The following is a 10,376-nucleotide window of genomic DNA, read 5'->3' as shown; positions in this document are numbered from 1 at the left end:
TCTCAGGTAGCAGGGGAGCCGAGTGCTAGGATCCTAACGTTAGCTCCTGTGACACATGTGAACTCAGTTAGCATGCAGGAAAGTACATTAGAAGTGCCAAAAACATTTACGAGTCATGATGTGCATCTCAGCCAGTCCGTTTGGCATGACTTACTCTACCTCCATGATCACTGAGAAACAAAAGTAATACCATTTCTCCTTTGTCCATATTACCTCTGGACCTTGTACAAGTATATGGATGCCTGTTGGTCCGAGACATTTGATTTCCTTTCTGCAACCAAATATCTGGGAGGTGTTTCCCAATGTACCATCTGGAGATGCACCCTCTTTAAGTATCAGACTCCCCAGTAGTTTTGGTAGAGGTAAACCCAGTTCAACGTCATTAGAACTCAAGAACTGGGGAAAAATTTAGTACTTTTGTGACTACAATTACGAGTAAATAGTAAGCAAATCTAATATTTTTGACGTCATATTTATATTTTACACCCATCTCTATACTTCCTTTCTAAACTTCTAGATATTGAAGGCATCATTGGTTACATGATTTGCACTGGCAGACAAGATGAGAGATTAACCAAGCCTGTGCTACAGGTACAAATGCGTAAAAGATTTGAATCTTTTTTCATCTGTCGACAACTGAAGCAATTGTTTCCTTCATAACCGTATATTTTTCTTTAAGTCCTTGCAAAGGAAATTGCTGCTTGTCTTGCCACTTACATTTTGAAGATTACGTAGCTACGAAGGTGGTTTGAAAAGTTATCGGAATCACCACGAGACGTCAGTGCTAGCGCAACGAGTTGTTCACATGATATACACTCCTGGAAATTGAAATAAGAACACCGTGAATTCATTGTCCCAGGAGAGGGAAACTTTATTGACACATTCCTGGGGTCAGATACATCACATGATCACACTGACAGAACCACAGGCACATAGACACAGGCAACAGAGCATGCACAATGTCGGCACTAGTACAGTGTATATCCACCTTTCGCAGCAATGCAGGCTGCTATTCTCCCATGGAGACGATCATAGAGATGCTGGATGTAGTCCTGTGGAACGGCTTGCCATGCCATTTCCACCTGGCGCCTCAGTTGGACCAGCGTTCGTGCAGACCGCATGATACGATGCTTCATCCAGTCCCAAACATGCTCAATGGGGGACAAGATCCGGAGATCTTGCTGGCAAGGTTGTTGACTTACACCTTCTAGAGCACGTTGGGTGGCTCGGGATACATGCGGACGTGCATTGTCCTGTTGGAACAGCAAGTTCCCTTGCCGGTCTAGGAATGGTAGAACGATGGGTTCGATGACGGTTTGGATGTACCGTGCACTATTCAGTGTCCCCTCGACGATCACCAGTGGTGTACGGCCAGTGTAGGAGATCGCTTCCCACATCATGATGCCGGGTGTTGGCCCTGTGTGCCTCGGTCGTATGCAGTCCTGATTGTGGCGCTCACCTGCACGGCGCCAAACACGCATACGACCATCATTGGCACCAAGGCAGAAGTGACTCTCATCACTGAAGACGACACGTCTCCATTCGTCCCTCCATTCACGCCTGTCGCGACACCACTGGAGGCGGGCTGCACGATGTTGGGGCGTGAGCGGAAGACGGCCTAACGGTGTGCGGGACCGTAGCCCAGCTTCATGGAGACGGTTGCGAATGGTCCTCGCCGATACCCCAGGAGCAACAGTGTCCCTAATTTGCTGGGAAGTGGCGGTGCGGTCCCCTACGGCACTGCGTAGGATCCTACGGTCTTGGCGTGCATCCGTGCGTCGCTGCGGTCCGGTCCCAGGTCGACGGGCACGTGCACCTTCCGCCGACCACTGGCGACAACATCGATGTACTGTGGAGACCTCACGCCCCACGTGTTGAGCAATTCGGCGGTACGTCCACCCGGCCTCCCGCATGCCGACTATACGCCCTCGCTCAAAGTCCGTCAACTGCACATACGGTTCACGTCCACGCTGTCGTGGCATGCTACCAGTGTTAAAGACTGCGATGGAGCTCCGTATGCCACGGCAAACTGGCTGACACTGACGGCGGCGGTGCACAAATGCTGCGCAGCTAGCGCCATTCGACGGCCAACACCGCGGTTCCTGGTGTGTCCGCTGTGCCGTGCGTGTGATCATTGCTTGTACAGCCCTCTCGCAGTGTCCGGAGCAAGTATGGTGGATCTGACACACCGGTGTCAATGTGTTCTTTTTTCCATTTCCAGGAGTGTACATTGGACTGTTGCCTGTAAACACATGCTACGTCAGTGCTCTTGGAAGAGAGCTGTGGCGGTGATATGGTTCTGTTGTTGTTCCCGCATAGTGATTTGCGAAGATGGAAAAAAAATCGAGATTCGAGCAGTGATTAAGTACTTCATAAAGAAAGGTATGAAAGCAAAGAACATTCATTCCGATTTCCAGAATACGCTGGAGGACGCTGCTCCTTTATATTCAACTGTTGCCAAGTGGACAAATGAATTTAAATTTGGTCAGGAGGGCTTAGAATCTTAGATGAAGATCCACGCAGAGGTCGGCCAAGATGTCTCACTACTCCAGAAATCATTGCAAAAGTGCACAAAATGGCCATGGAGGATCGCCGATTGAAAGTACGTGAAATTGCTCACTCTTACTTGGTGTCATCTGAAAGGGTATATCACATTTTAACTGAACAATTAGAAATGAATAAACTATCTGCAAGATGGGTGCTGTGACTCTTGACGCTGGATCAATGCGCGCCCGCACACATGTGCCGTCACCTGGCAAAATTACACGATCTAAGGTATGAATTGTTGCCACACCCATGTTATTCACCTGATATGGCTTCGCCAGACTTCCATCTCTTCCCAGAACTGAAAATTTTTCTTGGTGGACGAAGATTCACCTCAAACGAAGAATTGATAGCCGAAGTTGACAACAATTATGTTGGCTTGAAGGAAACTCATTTTTGAGATGAGATCAAGGCACTGGAACATCGTTGGACCAGGTGCATTAATCTGCAAGGAGACTACATTGAAAAGTAAAAAAAGTTTCAGTGATGTAGGCCTAAGTACCTTTTTCTGTTCCGTTCCGAGAACTTTTCAAACCACCCTCGTATTTTAGCGAAAATTTGTCTGCAACCGTTATATCACTGAAGTCTCTCTCCATGTGGTTTCGACTGAAACACAAAACAAAGCAATTCATTCGATTTAAAACGAACGTAGTTGCTTTAATATCTTGCCAGTTAAAAAATCTGCGTGGTCAGGAACAATCTGAATAGCTTGTGTGTTGCAAGGTAAATTGCGATGAGGAATAATTGTTAAGAAAAGATTGCGCCGTTTCCGAGTTAATTAGCATTGAACTTAGCCAGTCAGGCCGTTGTGTGCGCAGATTCAGTCGGCCTGCCAGATACTGTATTAGTATCAATTGTTCTCATAGTGCGCACGAGATTGCTCACCTTTGACTCGGGTTCGATCCGTCCCACGTCCAATTTTTGTATCGCTCTCTCGTTCGTTTTTAGGAAACCGAACGAAAAACACATTTGCAAACACCGTCTCTGGATGGCTAACTTCAATGCTAATTAATTGGAAACGTAGGAACATATCAATTTTTTTCTTGACAATTATTTCTTAGTACGATCTACCCTACAACATTCTTACAATCTTTTCAGACAGTTTCTAACACCCTGCATAAAATTATTAGCCCATTTGTGTTGTGCCATTTGTTGGAAACTTCGTTTCAGTACCTGAAACCGCTTGAGAAATGTTAGGGGATCTTCAAGAATTTACTTTGCCCTGTTATGATGGCAATAAGACGAAAATATATTATATTATCCCATTGTGAGTTTAGTTTGAAACCTATGCTGCAGTCGGGTATACAACCATCTACTTTTTGTTACGAGGGCTGTATTTTTGCAATGTTCCATTTTTGCAAGGAGATGTGTCTATTAGACGTTTGTTATTTACACAATCTAAGGCAAAGCATGATCACAGAAATTTACAACTATACATTGTGACAACCAAAAGCAGTTTCTTTCCACGAACATAGACTGGATTTCCAACACATTATTTAGCCACAGTACACTGCAATAATTGGAGATTGGGAATCATAAGATTGTGGTCGTGAGAATAGGTCAGAATGCTGAGTGATGGTTGCCGGAATGCTGAATTATGGTTCCTGCTATCTGAACATCACTTTCGCAAGTAACATGTTCCTAGATTATCTCAATGCACCATGATGTACAAAGCTCTGCCTTGTGCAGCTGTAAGATAACTTTTTATCAGACTTCAGTGATTCAACGAAAACAATAGACCATAACTTTGCTTAAATGCTGGTGTCGGAGACAGGAACTATATTCAGAGAAAGGGGAGTACAGTGTTACTCTCCTTGCACTTCCTGATGCTTCCATGCCAGCGCGTGCCATGTACGAGATAGCGTTCCAAAAGAACGAATGGGAAAGTTTTGGAAGTACTGTTGAGCGTTGGTTGCGGATATGTCGCCTCCCACACAGCATTTAATACAGTGATCAAGGGTCGCCAGTAAGCCAGTAACGCTTCTACCCAACGGACAGAATATTAACTAAAAATGAAAATTAATCAGAATTCATTTTCACTCTGCAACGGAGTGTCTGCTGTTTTGAAACTTCCTGAGCCAATAGAGCAATTAACCGCGAAAGTCAAAAGTTCTAGGTTCGGTCCGGTACAGAGTTTTGGTCTGCCTTGAAGTCTGGAAATCAGACTATCCGTTCTTTTCCTAAGCGTTTTCTAGCTGTTGGAAAGAAACACAGTAAAATGGAATAATACTAAGTCTAGTACCTTTCTGTATCAAGTTCATTAAGTTGTTTGTTTAATGGATTTACGGTCACCAGTCTATCTAGGCAAAGAAATGATTTTCCTACTGTTTCCTAACTTAATTTCAAAAACAAATGTAACTTTTCAGGATATGGTTAGCTGTTACACCCACATGCATATATAGTGTTCATCTAGAAAGGCCATGAATTCCTAGTCATCACCATGTGCTAAAAAAGTGGCCAGGGGGGACGTCTTTGTTTACAACTTTGTATAATCAACAAATTGAAGAATTAAATACTCTAATAACACAATACACATATTTAAGCTTATTAAGAGACTTTGTTAATATCTTTCTCTTAACAAAGGGTCTGTCAAAAGCCAAAGGTAGGGTGTGGTCACTCTGTACTGTCATTCAGTAATTTTATGCAACCCTACTTCATTGTTACTGATCTGCATACGCAATTTTCTTTTATAACTCTTTGTACTTTACTGAACCGCATTTATAACTAAAAGAGTTTTATCTTTACCTTACTCAAGACTTATTGATTCACTTTCACTTCACTTATTGCCAGGAAGAGAGTAAGAATTTGTCTGAAAACATCTACTTCAGTTTTTAAGCAAACTTCCGCTTCAGCACTTCTAGTACGTAAATCATACATTAGTTTTACCTTCACTTTAAAAGTTAGTTCACAACAATTTTCAAACATTTGTTCAAAGATGAAAATTAGTGTTTGTAGATACTGAATAGCGCACTTCAATTGTTTTTGTAACAGTTTTACTCGGAATAATCATACACCAGGAAAGGACCATATACAGGTGAATGATTAGGAATGAAATAGCAGGGTGCACCGAATTTTATGTTTAACGCAATAATAATAATTCAAGAAAAATCAATTTTGAATTAATGGTTCACGGACTACTCAAGAGGACGTCGTTATAAGGAGAAAGAAAACTGGCGTTCTACGGATCGGAGCGTGGAATGTCAGATCCTTTAATAGGGCAGGTAGGTTAGAAAATTTAAAAAGGGAAATGGACAGGTTAAAGTTAGATATAGTGGGAATTAGTGAAGGTCGGTGGCAGAAGGAACAAGACTTTTGGTCAGGTGAATACAGGGTTATAAATACAAAATAAAATAGGGGTAATGCAGGAGTAGCTTCAATAATGAATAGGAAAATAGGAGTGCGGGCTTTACTACAAACAGCATAGTGAACGCATTATTGTGGCCAAGATAGACACGAAGTCCACGCCTACTACAGTAGTACAAGTTTATATGCCAACTAGCTCTGCAGATGACGAAGAAATTGATAAAATGTATGATGAGATAAAACAAATTATTCAGGTAGTGAAGGGAGACGAAAATTTAATAGTCATGGGTGACTGGAATTCGACAGTAGGTGAATGAAGAGAAGGAAACGTAGTAGGTGAATATGGATTGGGACTAAGAAATGAAAGAGGAAGCCGCCTGGTAGAATTTTGCACAGAGCATAGTTTAGTCATAGCTAACACTTGGTTCAAGAATCATGAAAGAAGGTTGCATACATGGAAGAACCCTGGAGATACTAGAAGGATTCAGGTAGATTATATAATGGTAAGACAGAGATTTAGGAACCAGGTTTTAAATTGTAAGACATTTCCATGGGCAGATGTGGACTCTGGTTATGAACTGTAGATTAAAACTGAAGAAACTGCAAAAAGTCGGGAATTTAAGGAGATGGGACCTTGATAAACTGACAAAACCAGAGGTTGTACAGAGTTTCAGGGAGAGCATAAGGGAACAATTGACAGGAATGGGGGAAAGAAATACAGTAGAAGAAGAATGGGTAGCTTTGAGGGATGAAATAGTGAAGGCAGCAGAGGATCAAGTAGGTAAAAAGACGAGGGCTAGTAGAAATCCATGGGTAACAGAAGAGATACTGAAATTAATTGATGAAAGGAGAAAATACAAAAATGCAGTAAATGAAGCAGGCAAGAAGGAATACAAACGTCTCAAAAATGAGATCGACAGGAAGTGCAAAATGGCTAAGCAGGGATGGCTAGAGGAGAAATGTAAGGATGTAATCTCACGAGGGGCAAGATAGATATTGCTTACAGGAAAATTAAATAGACCTTTGGAGAAAAGAGAACCACTTGCATGAATATCAAGAGCTCAGATGGAAACCCAGTTCTAAGCAAAGAAGGGAAAGCAGAAAGGTGGAAGGAGTATATAGAGGTTCTATACAGGGGCGATGTTCTTGAGGACAATATTGTGGAAATGGAAGAGGATGTAGATGAAGATGAAATGGGAAATATGATACTGCGTGAAGAGTTCGACAGAGCACTGAAAGACCTGAGTCGAAACAAGGCCCTGGGAGTAGACAACATTCCATTAGAACTACTGATAGACTTGGGAGAGCCAGTCCTGACAAAACTCTACCATCTGGTGAGCAAGATGTATGAGACAGGCGAAATTCCCTCAGACTTCAAGAAGAATATAATAATTCTAATCTCAAAGAAAGCAGGTGTTGACAGATGTGAAAATTACCGAACTATCAGTTTAATAAGTCACAGCTGCAAAATACTAATGCGAATTCTTTACAGACGAATGGAAAAACTGACAGAAGCTGACCTCGGGGAAGATCAGTTTGAATTCCGTAGAAATGTTGGAACACGTGAGGCAATACTGACCCTATGACTTATCTTAGAAGAAAGATTTAGGAAAGGCAAACCTACGTTTCTAGCATTTGTAGACTTAGAGAAAGCTTTTGACAATGTTTACTGGAATACTGTCTTTCAAATTCTGAACGTGGCAGGGGTAAAATACAGGGAGTGAGAGGCTATTTACAATTTGTACAGAAAGCAGATGGCAGTTATAAGAGTCGAGGGACACGAAAGGGAAGCAGTGGTTGGGAAGGCAGTGAGACAGGGTTGTAGCCTTTCCCCGATGTTATTCAATCTGTATATTGAGCAAGCAGTAAAGGAAACAAAAGAAAAGTTCGGAATAGGTATTAAAATCCATGGAGAAGAAATAAAAACTTTGAGGTTCGTTGAATACATTGTAATTCTGTCAGAGACAGCAAAGGACTTGGAAGAGAAGTTGAACGGAATGGACAGTGTCTTGAAAGGAGGGTATAATATGAACATCAACAAAAGCAAAACAAGGATAATGGAATGTAGTCGAATTAAGTTGGGTGATTCTGAGGGAATTAGATTAGGAGTTTTGCTATTTGGGAAGCAAAATAACTGATGATGGTCAAAGTAGAGAGGATATAAAATGTAGACTGGCAAGGAAAGCGTTTCTGAAGAAGAGAAATTTGTTAACATCGAGTATTGATTTAAGTGTCAGGAAGTCGTTTCTGAAAGTTTTTGTATGGAGTGTAGCCATGTATGGAAGTGAAACATGGACGATAAATAGTTTAGAGAAGAACAGAATAGAAGCTTTCGAAATGTGGCGCTACAGAAGAATGCTGAAGATTAGACAGGTAGATTACATAACTAATGAGGAGGTATTGAATAAAATTGGGGAGAATAGGAGTTTGTGGCACAACTTGACTAGAAGAAGGGATCGGTTGGTAGGACATGTTCTGAGGCATCAAGGGATCACCAATTTAGTACTGGAGGGCAACGTGGAGGGTAAAAATCGTAGAGGGAGACCAAGAGATGAATACACTAAGCAGATTAAGAAAGATATAGGCTGCAGTAGGTACTGGGAGACGAAGAAGCTTGCACAGGATAGAGTAGCATGGAGAGCTGCATCACACCAGTCTCAGGACTGAAGACCACGACAACAAGAGCTTCTAAAATTCTAATTTTACAGTCTGTAACCAGTTGGCTGCAGGCGTTGGGTGTGTCGGTTAGTAATGGCAGCTGCACTACCCATGGTACGGAATACAAGTTTCTTGAAGTATGGGCTAATTTATTATTCTTGGCGTCGTTTTAACGTCCACAACATAGCCTAGCAACTTGTACCAAAGCTGTAATACTTCAGCAGTCGTCATCCGAGGCTGCTGTCCAACAATTTCCTGGCAAGGTATCGCCTGCTCCGTCCGAGTGTTGCCTCTTTCACTGATGCCTACGGACTGTCCTCCCTCGCACTCTACAGGAAAGCGCGCAAAAAACCCCAAGCCACCTTTTACGCTTCCCACAGTAACTTCCATATAGTACAAAAGCACTCCATCTTTTACATAACACATATCCCAAACTTTGTCCCTAAGCATGTACCATTTTTGCAAATGACATCTTGGACAAATATATAAAATTACATACATGAACATTTTCAGTTCATTCATGCATGACAAAATTCGAGAGTTGGAACTTAAATAGTAGCAACTATTTATTCACAACCGATACAAAAGAGTTCCGTGTTTACACTTCTTACTGTCCTTCAGAACAGTCATCAGCGTTGGGTAGAACCTGTTGCCAGCGATGTGGAAGGCGTAGTATACCGTTAGCAGAGCCTGTTCTGTTGATGGTGAGAATGGAGCGGTCTAAAGGTATGGTGATTCTCGTGTACGACTGTGATGGTGTTATCCTAACGCATTACGTTTCTCCACGGCAGACCGTCAATGTATTACTGTTCGTTTTTGGAGCATTACCTGCGACCAGCTTTGCGAAAGAAGCGGCGACACTTTCTGCGCAACCCACCCATCATTTTGGACGACAATGCACGGGCGCATACAGCACAAGCTGTGGCTGCTCTGTTCGGTCGATGGGATTGGGAAGTACTGTACCATCCACCGTACTCCCCAGACTTAAGTCCTTGTGGCTTTGGTTTGATTCCGAAATTGAAGGAACCAAAAAAATGGTTCAAATGGCTCTGAGCACTATGGGACTTAACTTCTATGGTCATCAGACCCCTAGAACTTAGAACTACTTAAACCTAACTAACATAAGGACATCACACAACACCCAGCCAGCACGAGGCAGAGAAAATCCCTGACCCCGCCGGAAATCGAACCCGGGAACCCGGGCGTGGGAAGCGAGAACGCTACCGCACGACCACGAGATGCGGGCGTGAAGGAACCACTTCGTGGCATTTTCTTTAGAAATGTTCCAGAAATTCGACAGGCAGTAGACCGCTCCATTCGCACCATCAACAGAACAGGCTGTGCTAATTGTTTACTACGCCTTCCACACAACGCTGCTGACTACTTTGCAGGACAGTAACAGGTGCAAACGTGTAACCCTTTTGTATCGGTTGTGAATAAATAGTTGCCACTATTTAAGTTACAACCCTCGTATTATTTACTAAATTATACATTTCACATATTTTTTACATAAGTTACAAATATACACTAGCAAACAACACTAACATCACGTATATCACATTTTTCACATAGTCTTTCATGTCACAGTTATGTTGCGGCAATTTTTTTTTTTAATTTAGATGACTGATTGAATAATAGTATTGTATAAGCAGTCAAGGAACTGAACTGCAGCAATCAAAGATGGACCATCGCAGGAATTGCTCCGCAGATGTGCATGCCAATAGACAGTGCCCATTCCATCGTGCGAGGAAGTTGCAGGAAAAATTGTGCTTATGCCTTATTCCGTAATCACTGTCATCTGGACACGGATGTGGCGTCTCTGGACTTCCTTGAGCGTCAGTCACACCGTCGATGTAAATGATTTCCTCAGT

This window comes from Schistocerca cancellata, chromosome 2 (assembly GCF_023864275.1).
Source record: "Schistocerca cancellata isolate TAMUIC-IGC-003103 chromosome 2, iqSchCanc2.1, whole genome shotgun sequence".
NCBI classification, from domain to species: Eukaryota; Metazoa; Arthropoda; class Insecta; order Orthoptera; family Acrididae; genus Schistocerca; species Schistocerca cancellata.
This window is presented reverse-complemented; position numbering follows the sequence as displayed.